We start from the raw sequence: 13,583 nt of genomic DNA, 5'->3' as shown, positions 1-13,583 counted from the left end.
GTGAAAAGGTACCTCCCTGCTTGTTGATGTAAGCCACTACTGTGGTGTTGTCGCTCATCACCACCACAGAGTGACCTGCCAGGTGCTGTTGGAAGTGTTGAAGGGCCAGAAAAACAGCCTTCATTTCTAGCAGATTTATACGGAGGCCCTTTTCTGATTCTGACCACAGGCCTGAGGTCCTGTGGTTCAGAACGTGGGCCCCCCACCCTTTCTTTGAGGCGTCCGAAAACAGCACCAAATCCGGGGGAAGGACGAGAAGATCCATTCCCTTTCGTAGGTTCTCGTCTGCCACCCATCACTGAAGGTCCGTCTGTTCTGCGAGACCCATAGGGATCAAGACGTCCGGGGAATCGTGTCTTTGACTCCACCAGGACTTGAGTCGCCATTGCAGAGATCTCATTCTGAGGGGACCGTTGGGAACTAGACAGACCAAGGATGAGAAATGGCTGAGGAGACGTAACCATGATTGGGCTGAGAGTTCGTCTCGTCTGAGGAAAGGACTTGCGACCTTCCTCAGCCTTGCTATCCTGTCATCTGATGGGAAGGCTTTGTGGAGATTGGTGTCCAACATCATGCCTAGGTATACCAGTCTTTGGGAAGGAAGCAGCGAAGACTTCTCGAGATTTACCATGATCCCTAGATTTTGGCAAATTCCCAGAGGTTTGTCTCGGTGTCAAAGAAAGGTTGACTCCGAGTCTGCTAAGATCAGCCAGTCGTCCAGATAACGGAGGATACAGATGCCGATCTTGTGTGTCCACAAAGATATCAGGGTGAACACTCTGGTGAAAACCTGAGGTGCTGTGGAGAGACCGAAGCACAGCACCTTGAACTGGTAGATCTTGTTGTCTAGGCTGAATCTTAAGTACTTCTTGAAGACGGATGAATTGGGATCTGGAAGTACGCGTCCTTCAGATCCAGTGTGCACATGAAGTCTCGCGGTCTCACTGCGAGTCTGACCATGTCTGCCGTCTCCATGCTGAACGGGGTCTGCTTGACAAACCTGTTCAGAACTGAGAGGTCGATGACTGGTCTCCAGCCTCCAGACGCCTTCTTTACAAGAAAGAGTTGACTGTAGAAGCCTGGGGACCCGTCGACGACCTCTTGGAGAGCGTCCTTCTTCAACATGGTCTTGACTTCTGCCCAAAGGGCTTGCCCTCTTGCCGATCCCATAGCAAGAGAGCTCAACGACACTGGATTCGCTGTCAGTGGAGGAAGAGATGTTATGAACGGGACGAGATATCCTTGGCTGATCACGGAGATCGTCCAGGAATCGGCCCTGAGTTGCTACCACCTGTTCGCGCAACTTTGGAGGCATCTCCCCACTGGTGGACATGCGGGGGGACTGCCAATCCTAGCGTTTGCGGCCTCGGCCACTTCCCCTAGGATTCTTGCCTCCCCTGGAGGACTTCTTGCCTCTCCTGTCCTTGACGGGAAAGGACTGTTTGGACACCGCTGCCTTTGCTGCTATTGCCGGGTTTGTCGTCTTTGCAGGGCGAGGTTGTTGGGGTGCTGGAGGCTTATAGGGCTTTGATGTTAAAGCCCTCTGGAGGAGGGAGTCCTGGTTGGACTTCCTCCACCTCTCAGCCGCCTGCTCTACATCTTTCGGCTCAAACAGACTACTCCCCAAAAGGGAGGAATGTCTGAGCTTACTGACCTTGGTGTTGGGGACCTTCGAGTTGAATCTTTCAGACACCGTATCACGGCATTTTAGGATAGTGTTAGCCAACAAGTTCGAGACTTGGTGGGCCAAAAACTCGATGATACGAGTGCCTGAAAGAAGGAAGGTTTCCAAGGCCTTCCTGGTACTCTCCTTAGACAAGTCTTCGGAGCGTATCAGGATGCCAAGAGATCCAAGCCAGATATCCAGCCACGAAGTGGCCTGCATGGCACACTTTGCTACCTTCTCCTGTCAGAGAATCTCTGAAGCCGAGAACGATACTGGCCGGTTGGAGAGTCTCTCGAGAGGGACTCCCCTGGAGAGCTCTTCCACCGAGTGGTGGAGGGGAAGAGCTAAACAGGACTCCTCCATGATTTCAAAGTACCTCCTTTGATGGACATAAGGAGGTGGGAGGAGTTTGTTTCCGGCGCTGGAACGGCTGGAGGAGGCTAGCTCGGAGAGCTGGCTCTCGACCTTATCTCTGGCACTCTTGACCCCCTGGGACCAGGGCAAAGCCGCGCTGGTTTTAGGGGGCTTTAGAGTACCAAAGACTCGGTCCAGAACCGTGTCCTTGCCCTCTCGAGGAGGAATCTCCGGATCCGAAAATCCGTTAAGGTTCCTCATCAGAGCCAAAACTTGCCAAAAGGCATGCTCCGACTCCTGCGGCTCTCCTCCTGATGGACTAGCAGCAAGGTCTCCAGTCCCCAAAGGCTCTTCTTGGGGGACTCTTGGACGTTCTCCGCAGGCTTAGCTGGTTCTGGTCTGATCCTCGATGAAGATTTCGGGACAGTTTTGGAGTCCTTCGACTCCCTCCTGGGAGGGATGCAGGATTCCAAAAAAGATGGTAGGGGGCTCTTCTCCGCCTCCACCCGAGGAGACTTCTCGGCGCGAGGTGGGGTTTCTCCTATTGGTGCGATGGGAGAACGCCTCACCTCACAAGAATCCCGAGGACGGAAAACCTTCGTCCACGGGGATGGAGAGAGAGTCTGGGGAGGGGAGGGAGCCTTCCTTGACAGCTTCCGAGGAACCAGTTTTGCCCTTGGAGAAGTAACCACGTCGTCCACTCCTCTCTTCCTCTTCCTCTTCAGGGGGGTCGAGATAGCCGCTGATTTGAGGCCTAGTTCAGAGAAAGCGGGCTTGAAAGCCTGCGCAACCGCTCTGATCAAGGGCCCAAACCAGGGCAGCCGACTGACAGCAGCGCTGTCTCTACAGAGACACCCTCTGGAGGGAAGGGGATCGTAAGATCCCTAGGAGTGGAAACTAAAACTAGGTCTGCCTGAAAAGAAGAAGCTGTAGAAGATATCCTGGACCTGTCCTTCGAGGGAGGATGCGGTAATGTCCTCTCCTTCCGAGGAACAGGAATCGACCATGTAGGTGGTCTCTTCGGAATCTCAAATTCCTGCAGCTTGTTCTTTCCCGCTCTCCCCAGCGAGCGCGATGTTCTGTGTTTGCAGAGAGAACAAGGAGACGGTGAACGATGAGGAACGCACGTCTGGTGACGTTTGCTTTCCTCTTTTGGAGAGCGACGAGTTGCTGGGGAACAACAGGAAAGAGACAGGTGTGCAGCCAAAGACTGATGACGAGCTGAAGAGGAACAGGCTTCTGACTCGCCAATCAACGTGTCGACAATCGGCGATTCGGCGATTGGCAAGTTGGAGATTGGCGAGCAGGAGATCGGAGCGCTGCCGATCGGTGGAAGGGCGAGCAACCACAGAAGAGGATCATGAACGGATCCTTGACGGCAAACGATGAGCAGCTGTACAGTCAGAAGGTGAGTCACGAACCGAAGTTCGTTGACGAGTAGGACACAAGGTGAGATGGTCTATTTAGCGCCGCAAGGCTGGCAAACAACGAGACCGCAGCGATTCCAAAAATACCGGTGAAGGTCGGGAACTAGGTTTAAGAAGAGGAGGAAGATCATCCAAAGAGGATTCCTGCACAGAGGACGCTGAAGAGCTGAACAAATGTCTTTTCACCGGAGATGAAGGAGCTAGTCTGAGGCAAAGGGGTGGGTGAGCTCGGCGAAGGCGACTACCCCGAGAACGAGCCTCTGCAGGAGCAGGTTGATCAGCATGCCGATTGTCAGCAGGCTTCCGAAGAGGAGTCTTCATGGGTGGTCTCTTGCAAACGAGAGAAGTGATCACCAGCAGGAGACACATGCCTTGGAATTTGCTCCAACCCTGAAGAAAGGTTGGTGAGAGGGGGAGCGCAGTCCTTGGCATCAGCGGAAGGAGCAAAGGAAGAGACAGGAACAGAGTTGGCCAGCAAAGCAGCAGACGACTCCTCAGACACCCCAAGCTCCACAAGGGCGAAAGGATCCACCTCCGAAGCAGACAAGCGCTGCACCACGCTGGAGAAGCTGCAGCAACACCTCCTAGGAAGGTGGATCAAGCAGTCCCAGGAACAGCGGAATCTGCAAAAAAGGAGAGAGAGAGACAAGGACTCCCCAGGGGGGCGAGGCAGAGCCGCTTCGCTAGCGTCCTCGTCTCTCGAGGACCGAGGTTGTCCAGGAGCTAAAGGGCCTGCGCTACTCCTCGATGGTTCCTGGAGGAAACCAGTCAAGAAGAAGCTTTGGAGGAAGGCTGGGAGCTGGAAGAAGAAGCTTTGGGTTTCTTCTGTTTGAGGAGACCTTCAAAGGAAAAGAATCCCTTCTAGACTTCTTCTTCTGCCATATACCAAACCTTTCCCACTGGGAGGCAGACCACTACCAAGACTCACTACACTTGTTATCAATATTACTCTGTTGCCTCCAACAAGCCGGACACAAAAGGTGGGGAACAGTATCCTCAGGGGACAAAAAATGTTCCGCAGGAGGGGCCATCGGGCCAAGGGCAGGTACGCATGGCTGGCAGGGGAGACACACACAAACTGAAAAGAAAAAACAAAAAAGTGATTAATAATGGCAGTCCAAATTGGTGAGAAGGAAGAGCAGCAACACCCATTCTCCGTCCGAGCCAAAAGCAAAGCAAAGTACAGTCACAGGTGTGTAGTTGAGAGAGGAAGCTACTAACCCCCATCCCCCCGCTAACTAGCAGTATGGTTGGTTAACCCTCGCTAATTTCTAATGGCTCGTCATTTCAGCTTCGTTGAAAGTAATACCCCTATATATCCCCTATAAATAGCGTTGGTTTGTATTTCAGTTACGGAACCATTGTCATTTGTTCCAGTGCAGCATACAAACCTTCTGCTCTTTACGTAGGAGACTCACCTTAAGGTGGGTTGAGAACCTCAAACCAACTGGCTGGTTTCTGTCCCAGGATGACCTCATGTGCTTCATACGAGCTCCTCAAGAGGCAGCCTGACACCTCGTTTTCCTTGTAGGATGACAGCCTGGGCAATCAATGCTGGAAGGAGTAAAAGACTTCAATGGGAGGTGAATAGATAAGTACACAGTAGGGGTGAGCCCATTCATAATCTATACATTGCCTGACTCTACTTGTTTGAAGAGAGGGGACATAAAATAAATATGACAAATTTCTAAGTAATTTGTATTTTTCCTAACGATACAAATCTTCAGCTCTTTATTAGGGATATAATTTCCGGGAGGCTGGAGGACTAGCCATAAGACTTTTAGCTGAGTGTAACTACCTCACCACTGGTTAGCGGGGGTGGAGGGGTAGCCTGCTACCCTGCTCACACACACCTGTGTTGTCTCGTCACTTTTGATTGCAAGCAGGACTTACAAGGGTACAAGTAATGGTGGGCCAAAGAAATTAAGGTTTGTATCGTTAGGAAAAATGCAAATTACTTTCAAATTTGTTATTTGTTCCGACACTAAATACAAACCCTTTTGCTCTTTATTAGGGAAGAATCATCCTTTAGGAGGGTGGAAGTCCAAACCAACTGGCTGGTGTTTGACCCAGGGGTTTCCCCAAACATGCTCCACATGTAACAGGAAGAAACCCTGATACCTCACTAAAATCTGTGCAAAACCTGCTTAGCTGCCTGAGCAATCTGTGTGATTGTGTGAAAGTAGCAGTGTGACTTGTCTAGGTAAGATTTCTAAGAAACATAGGACTCTTTGAATCAACCATAGACGCTACCCAATCCCACCTCGCCAGGGGGTATGGGGATGCAACAAGCATTATTTCTGTGTTTGGTTACACAAGGAAATGGTTTTACCTGCAGACAGATGAGGCCAACTTGCAGAGGACCGTAGGAGCTGTTCCCCAAGAGAGGGGAAAATGAAAGAGACAAAGAGCCAGTCATTCTTAACATTCATCCCGACTAATCCCAGGTAACCTCTGCCTTTAACCATCTGCTACTTGTTCCTCAAGGAGCCTGAGGTATTTCAACCACCACAGGGCCAATGGAATGGAGAACATCTCTATGTTCATGTGGGTCACGTCTTACAGGTAGTGGGGGTGAAGGTCTTAAGACACTTTCACATTCCTGTTTGTAAGACCTGCATCACGGAGTAGTTCTTCTTGAACGCTAGGGACGTGCTGATGCCCTTAACGTCATGAACACTGGGTTGTCTCATCTGTGGAGGAGGATCGAGATTCAGGGACAGGTCAGTGACCCTGCGAATCCGAGCAGAGATGGTGTTTTTGGTGATCTTCCTCTTGACCATCTCCGTGCTGACGCTCGGGGGCTGTTCTCTTGAGAGAGTACCTCAAACTCATCACTGGACAAAGTAACAGTTAATCTTGATCATCAGTTATGTTATGAAGACTCCCAATCCAGAAGGGCCTAAATCTGGGAGTAGCGTAGCCGACAAACTTAGGGACGAAGCCAAAAATTACCTCCCCCATCCCCTTGAATGGGAGATGGCGTATGAAAGACTGTGAAATTCACTTGGCTGAGGCCAATACAAATAGGAAAACAGTCTTCAGAGTCAGGTGGGGATCTGATGCCAGGCGTAATGGTTTGTAGGGGGCACTCTTCAGGGACCGAAGGACAAGAACCACGTTCCATCTATGTGGTATAACTTCCGATAAAGGGCAGATAAGCTCGAAACTCTGTATGAGGAGAGAAAATTCCAACGAAGAGGAAACATTAACTACTTTCAGCCTTACTGAGAAGTAGCCTTTCACTGCCGAGACTGACAGGAGTTTTTCTTCCCAAAGGTGAACGAGGAACTCTACTATTGCTGGAATAGTGGCATCAAGGGGAGAGATACCTCTTTCCATGATACCAACCACAGAGGAAAGTTCATTTGGCCTGGTAGACTGAAGCAGAAGACCTTCGAAGGTATCCAGACATCCTTTTCACAACCTGTTGTAAAAAGCCTCTCTGAGGGAGATGCTGGATAATCTCCAGACGTGAAGTCACAGGGATACTACGGATTTGTGAATAATGTTCACATGTGGTTGTCAGAGTAAATTGTGAAGTTGAGGGAACTCTCTCGGAACCTTCGTCCGGATATGAAGAAGGTCCAGGAACCATTTGGCGTGATGATATAGCGGAGCTATGAGGGTCATTGACAGGTTCTTAGATGATCTGGTCTTGTTGAGAACCCTTCTCATCAGACAGAACAGGGGAAAGACGCAAACGTCGATGTTGTCTCACCGTTGCTGGAATGCACTTTTCCAGAAAGCCTGAAGAACCAGAACTAGGGAGCAGTAGAGAGGGAGCCTATTGTTCAGGGATGTTGCGAACAGATCCATCGTTGAAGAACCTCACAAAGTTAGGACTGTTGGCTACTAGATGATTCAAAGACCACTCGGAGCCCATCATCCGAGTCACTCTGCTTAGATTGTCTGCAAGCACATTCCTCTAGCCTGGAATGAAGCAGGCTGATAGGAACAATGAGTTGTCTTCTGCCCATCTTAGCATCTCCACTGCTAGATGGCAAAGGTGCTGCCTAAAGGTACTGCCTTGCTTGTTCACCTAAGCCACGACCGTAGTGTTGTCAGTCATCAACACCACAGAATGACCAGCCAGTAAATGATGGAACTTCTGTATGCCTAGAAAGGTTGCCCTCATATCTACGAGATTTATATGCTGGTACCTTTTGGACTCTAACCAGAACCTGGAGGCCATGTGGTGTAGTATGTGGGACACCACCTCCTTTTGACGCATCTGAAAAGAGCATCAACTGTGGGGGAGGAACGAGAAGGTCGACCCCTTGGCGGAGATTCTCGTCTGCTACCCTTCAGCTGCTCGGGTACCACGGGGACCAGCATATCCAGGGAGTCCTCATCTTAAACCCACCTGGATTTTAGCTTCCGCTGAAGAGATCGAATCCAGAGGCGGCTGTTCACAACTAGATAGACCAGGTATGACAGGGGACCTAGAAGACGTAACCACCGGTAAAGCGTCTCGTTGAAGGAATGTGCTTACCACTTTCCTCAGCCTCTGGATTCTGTAGTCTGATACGTAGACTTTCTGCAGGCTGGTGCCGATGATCATTTCCAGGTAAACCAATCTTTGAAAGGGTAGCAGGGATGACTTCTCAAGATTTACCACCATCTCCAGATCTTGGCAAAAGGCAAGGGGTTTGTCTCGATGTTGAACAGTTGTCATCAAGTCTGCTGGTATCAGCCAGTCGTCCAGGTATTTTAGGAGGCAGATGCCGATCCTGTGGGCCCAGATTGACACTAGGGCGAAAACTCTCATGAAGACCTGAGGTGCTATTGAAACACCAAAGCACAGCACCTTGAACTGGTATTACCTGTTGTTGTGTAAGATCCTTAGATATTTCCATGAAGGTGGATGGACTGGGATCTGAAAGCATGCATCCTTGAGATCCAGTGTGCACGAGAAGTCTTGAGGTCTTACCACTTGTCTGACTGTCTTTATGCTGAACGGAGTTTGTAGAACAAACGTGTTCAGAGCTGAGAGGTCAATGACAGGCCCCCACCCTCCAGACGTCTTTTTCACAAGAAAGAGTCGACTGAAAAATCCTATGGACACGTCGACGACCTCCTGGAGAGCGCCCTTCTCCAACATAGTCTGGATTTTGGCCTGGAGGGCCAGCTCCTTTATAGATCCCTTCATATTGGAGCTCAATGGAACTGGATTCTGAGTCAATAGAGGGAGAGATTGAGTGAAAGGGATGCAATACCTTGAATGAATCACAGAGATTGTCCAAGGATCCACCCCGTGCAGCAGCTGTAGGGGTTTGAAGACTACGGACAGACATAACACGCAGACTGCCTAGTGTCCGAATGCCGACCACAATCCTCCTTTTCACTAAACAAAAACAATAAGGTGAAATACCCAGAGATTTGGGCCAAAGGTAAGACAAAAATGAACTGGGCACTGGGCACCATCCCCTGATTTTATACTGGACAAGGGGACCCAACTACAACCTTAGAATTTCTAATCTTTTCTAAAGTTTACCGTCCCTCTCTTGGATTTGCTAGGTAATGTATTTGAAATAAAGAGGAACCGCCTGCTTTTTTTTTTTTTTTTTGGTAGGATGTTTCTTTATTTCAAGTTAATCGAACATTATGAACATTAGGAGAGGAAGTAAAAATAATGACAGGACAAAATCAGAGATAATTCTTATTTTTCCTAATGATATGACAAATTCGGAGATAATTTGTATTTTTCCTAACCATACAAACCTTAGCTATTTACATTGGGTTTACCTTTTGGCGTAGCTGAAATGACGAGCCAATAGTTTTTAACGAGGATTAACTACCCCCGCGCTAGTTAGCGGGGGTAGGGGAAGGGGTAGCTTGCTACCCCTCCCCTCCACACACCGGTGATTTGCTTCACTTCACTTAGAGATAGGACTTGACTTGGGGGCCAGGGCTGGCGGGCAAATATGTGTAAAAAGCTAAAGTTTGTATGGTTAGGAAAAATACAAATTATCTCCGAATTTGTCATTTGTTCCATAACCGAAATACAAACCACGCTATTTACATTGGGTGACTTACCCCGTAGGAAGGGTGGAAAGTCCCCAGCCTTACTGACTTTGGCTTTGTCCGGGGGCTCAGCCTCCCAGTGAGTAGCACTTGAGAAAAGGAGTCCCTGCACCTCACAAGTTCCTTGCTTTACTAGGAACGAGTGGCCTACATAAGTTGTGTGTGGAGGAAAGCGTGACTCGTCCTAGGAAGTTGACCTTGAGACCTTTAGATAGGAATCTAGGACAGGACGTTCCCAATACTACCTAGTCAGGGTATGGGGGACGCGACAGTATTAAACTTAATACTAGGAGCACAAGGAAGCATGGGTTACCTGCAGAGGTCGAGGTCAGCTATGCGAAGACCAGGATGCTGCTTCCCCAAGAGAGGGGAGAATGAAGAAAGAAGTAAGGGTCAGACATACTCTTTAGTTCACGCAGTCTAAAACCGGGTAACAACGCCCTCAACCTACTGCTACTTGTCCATAAAGGAGCCTGAGGTTAGACCAGCTGTTGTGCAGCCACCACAGGGCCGATAGAAAACGTATCGAGGCACCAGTGGGTCACGTCCTGCAGGTAGTGGGCTGTGAAGGTCGTTTGACGCTTCCCGACCCCAGCCTGAAGCACCTGCGTCACAGAGAAGTTTCTCTTGAAGGCCAGGGACGTAGCAACGCCCCTGACGTCATGTGCCCTAGGGCGACGTGACAGAGGAGGGTCTGGATTCAAGGCGTGGTAGATAACCCTTCGAATCCAAGCCGAGACGGTATTCTTGGTGACCCTCCTCTTCGTCCTGCCTGTGCTTACAAACAATGCCCGCACTTGGGGACGAACTGCAGCTGTTCTCTTCAAGTAATACCTCAGACACCTCACTGGACATAGTAGCAGCTGGTCTGGGTCGCTTGTTACAGAACAGAGACTCGCGATCCTGAAAGAGTCGAACCGTGGATCCGGCACTCCAGGATTTTGAGTCTTGGCAACAAACTCAGGGACGAACCTGAACGTTACCTCCCCCCATCTCCTTGAATTGGCGATGTCGTACGAGAGACCATGAATTTCACTCGCTTGGCCGAAGCCAAAGCGAGCAGGAAAGCCGTCTTCCAAGACAGGTGGCGATCAGAGGCCTGGCATAATGGTTCGAAGGGAAGTCTCTTAAGAGCCCTGAGAACCCGAACCACGTTCCAAGGAGGAGGTCTCACTTCCGACTGGGGGAAGGTAAGCTCATAGCTACGTATGAGTAGAGAGAGTTCTAGCGAGGAAAAAATGTCCACACCTTTCAGCCTGAGAGCCAAGCTTAAGGGGACCGTCCGCCATGTCCGCCATTTTTTTTCCTAATGATCCAAATTACACAATTTCTATATATGTTTTAGACACATATAATACCTTCATCATATAAAAATTTCAAGTCATTTGATCAAAAACTTTTGGATTTATGAGCAAAAATCATGATTTAAAAAAACATTTAGGTACATTTTTCCCCACTACTATAATACCAATTGTATTGAAACTTATACCACAAAAACTACTCTAACAACCGAACAATTCTGTCAGACAGAATTTTTATTTTCCTTTCTGTTTTTTTTTAATGAATTTTTTTTCCTCGTCTAGACGGAAAATAATCGTGAAAAAAAATGTAAAACGAAAATCAAAATTTTGTCTGACAGAATTGTGGAATTTTTATTCTTCTTTTCAACGATATCTTTTTCTCTAATATCGAACAACAAATAAGTGAGAAAAATGTACCTAAGTGGGAATAAGTATGTTTTTGAGTTATGAGCTCCCAAAGATTTGCAGCAAGCTTTCGCTTCTTTTCTAAAAGAAATCAAGATAATATTATTATGATAACTTTTATTGTTCATTCCTACATAAATGCACCCTAAAGGAGGTATTTGAACCCTCAGTTTACTATTCCTATGTTATGAGTTGCCAGCGATCTCTAATTGTTGCCAGTGTTTTAGTTAGCAGGTTTCAGCATTGTACTCTTATCCATGTTTCCCTCTTTCTTGGTTCTTTTTTCTTGTTCTCCACTTACTTTTTGTTCTTTCTATCACCTTATGTAACATTGGCATTGCTATAAAATTCCAGAGGACGTTGTGAAAGCACAATCAACATACGAACTTCAAGTAAATAAACACATGCATTATAATTTCTATATGTCTTTGGAAACTTTGTGATTTTTTCGTAGCAGGTAGTTTTCATTCACCTACCCTCTACCAATGCCTTTCATTTCTGCCAGAGGTACGAGATTTCGAAACATGAGAGAGAGAGAGAGAGAGAGAGAGAGAGAGAGAGAGAGTTGAACATTGTTATTATAGTATTTGTATAAATGGGAGTTTATAACAATTGGAGAGAGAGAGAGAGAGAGAGAGAGAGAGAGAGTGAGAGAGAGAGAGAGAGAGAGAGAGAATACAAGTATTTGTATAAATAGCAGGGGTATATAATTCGAGAGAGAGAGAGAGAGAGAGAGAGAGAGAGAGAAGTACTTTTTACAAGGGTATACGTACAAATGAAAAAGAGATTCATCCTATTATAAAATAAGATGATAGAGAGAGAGAGAGAGAGAGAGAGAGAGAATAAGAATTTTTGCAAGGATATACGAACAAATGAAAAAAGAGATTCATTCTATTATCTAATAAAAGGATGTACAGAGAGAGAGAGAGAGAGAGAGAGAGAGAGAGAGAATACAAGTATTTGTATAAATAGCAGGGGTATATAATTCGAGAGAGAGAGAGAGAGAGAGAGAGAGAGACAGAGAGAGAGAGAGAGAGAGAGAGAACTACGCATCTGTCAAACTCAGTCTTGCAGACGACGCCATAAGGATGACGTCATCATTTAAAGACCGCTATTTTCATTGTTTGGAAAAATTATTGACTATTTGTTCTTTCTACAACCTTAGGTAACATTGGCCTTGCTATAATGTTCCCGAGGGCGTTGTGGAAACACAATGTACATACGAACTTCAAGTAAACAAACGCATACATTATAACTTCTATACATCTTTGGCATCTTTGGCTTCTGTTTTCTTGTTCTCCACTTACTTTTTTTTCTTTCTATCACCTTATGTAACATTGGCATTGCTATAAAATTCCAGAGGACGTTGTGAAAGCACAATCAACATACAAACTTCAAGTAAATAAACACATGCATTATAATTTCTACATGTCTTTGGAGACTTTGTGATGTGTTCGTAGGTGGTAGTTTTCATTCACCTAACCCTCTACCAATGTCTTTCATTTCTGCCAGAGGTACGAGATTTCGAAACATGAGAGAGAGAGAGAGAGAGAGAGAGAGAGAGAGAGAGTTGAACATTGTTATTATAGTATTTGTATAAATGGGAGTTTTAAATAATTCGAGAGAGAGAGAGAGAGAGAGAGAGAGAGAGAGAGAGAATAAAAGTATTTGTATAAATGGCAGTGGTAAATAATTCGAGAGAGGGAGAGAGAGAGAGAGAGAGAGAGAGAGAGAAACTGCGCACCTGTCTAACTCGTCAGGCAGACGACGCCATAAGGATGACGTCATCATTTAAAGACCGCTATTTTCATTGTTCGGAAAAATTATTGACTATTTGTTCTTACTACAACCTTAGGTAACATTGGCCTTGCTATAATGTTCCCGAAGGCGTTGTGGAAACACAATGTACATACGAACTTCAAGTAAACATAGGCATACATTATAACTTCTATACATCTTTGGCAACTTTGGCTTCTGTTATTGTAGTAGACTTCGTTCATCTACACTCTACAAATGCCTTCCATTTCTGCCAGACGTACGATAGATCGAAATATAAGTGAAAAATCGCTATATATATGCAAAATTACACACAAAGACGATTTTGTCAAACTAAGTCATGCAGACGACACAGTAGGGATGACGTCATCATTTAAAAACCTCTATATCTTCGTTATTTGTAAAAATAATGGGTTGAAACTTCTGGAGAGCATGTACGATATGTTTCTCTATACAGAGAGACAATAAAGGGATTTTGACGAAGGAAAAATCTATTTCTGGGCGAGAGACCTGTGCCGCCCAGTGAAATACTCCTAGAGCACTATTTCTAAGGAATATAACTGCTATATATTACCAGAAAAAAAAAGCATAGGAATGCCAGGTTGAACCCAGCTCGCTCACCTATAT

The sequence above is a fragment of the Palaemon carinicauda genome, chromosome 25 (assembly GCF_036898095.1).
Source record: "Palaemon carinicauda isolate YSFRI2023 chromosome 25, ASM3689809v2, whole genome shotgun sequence".
NCBI lineage: Eukaryota > Metazoa > Arthropoda > Malacostraca > Decapoda > Palaemonidae > Palaemon > Palaemon carinicauda.
This window is presented reverse-complemented; position numbering follows the sequence as displayed.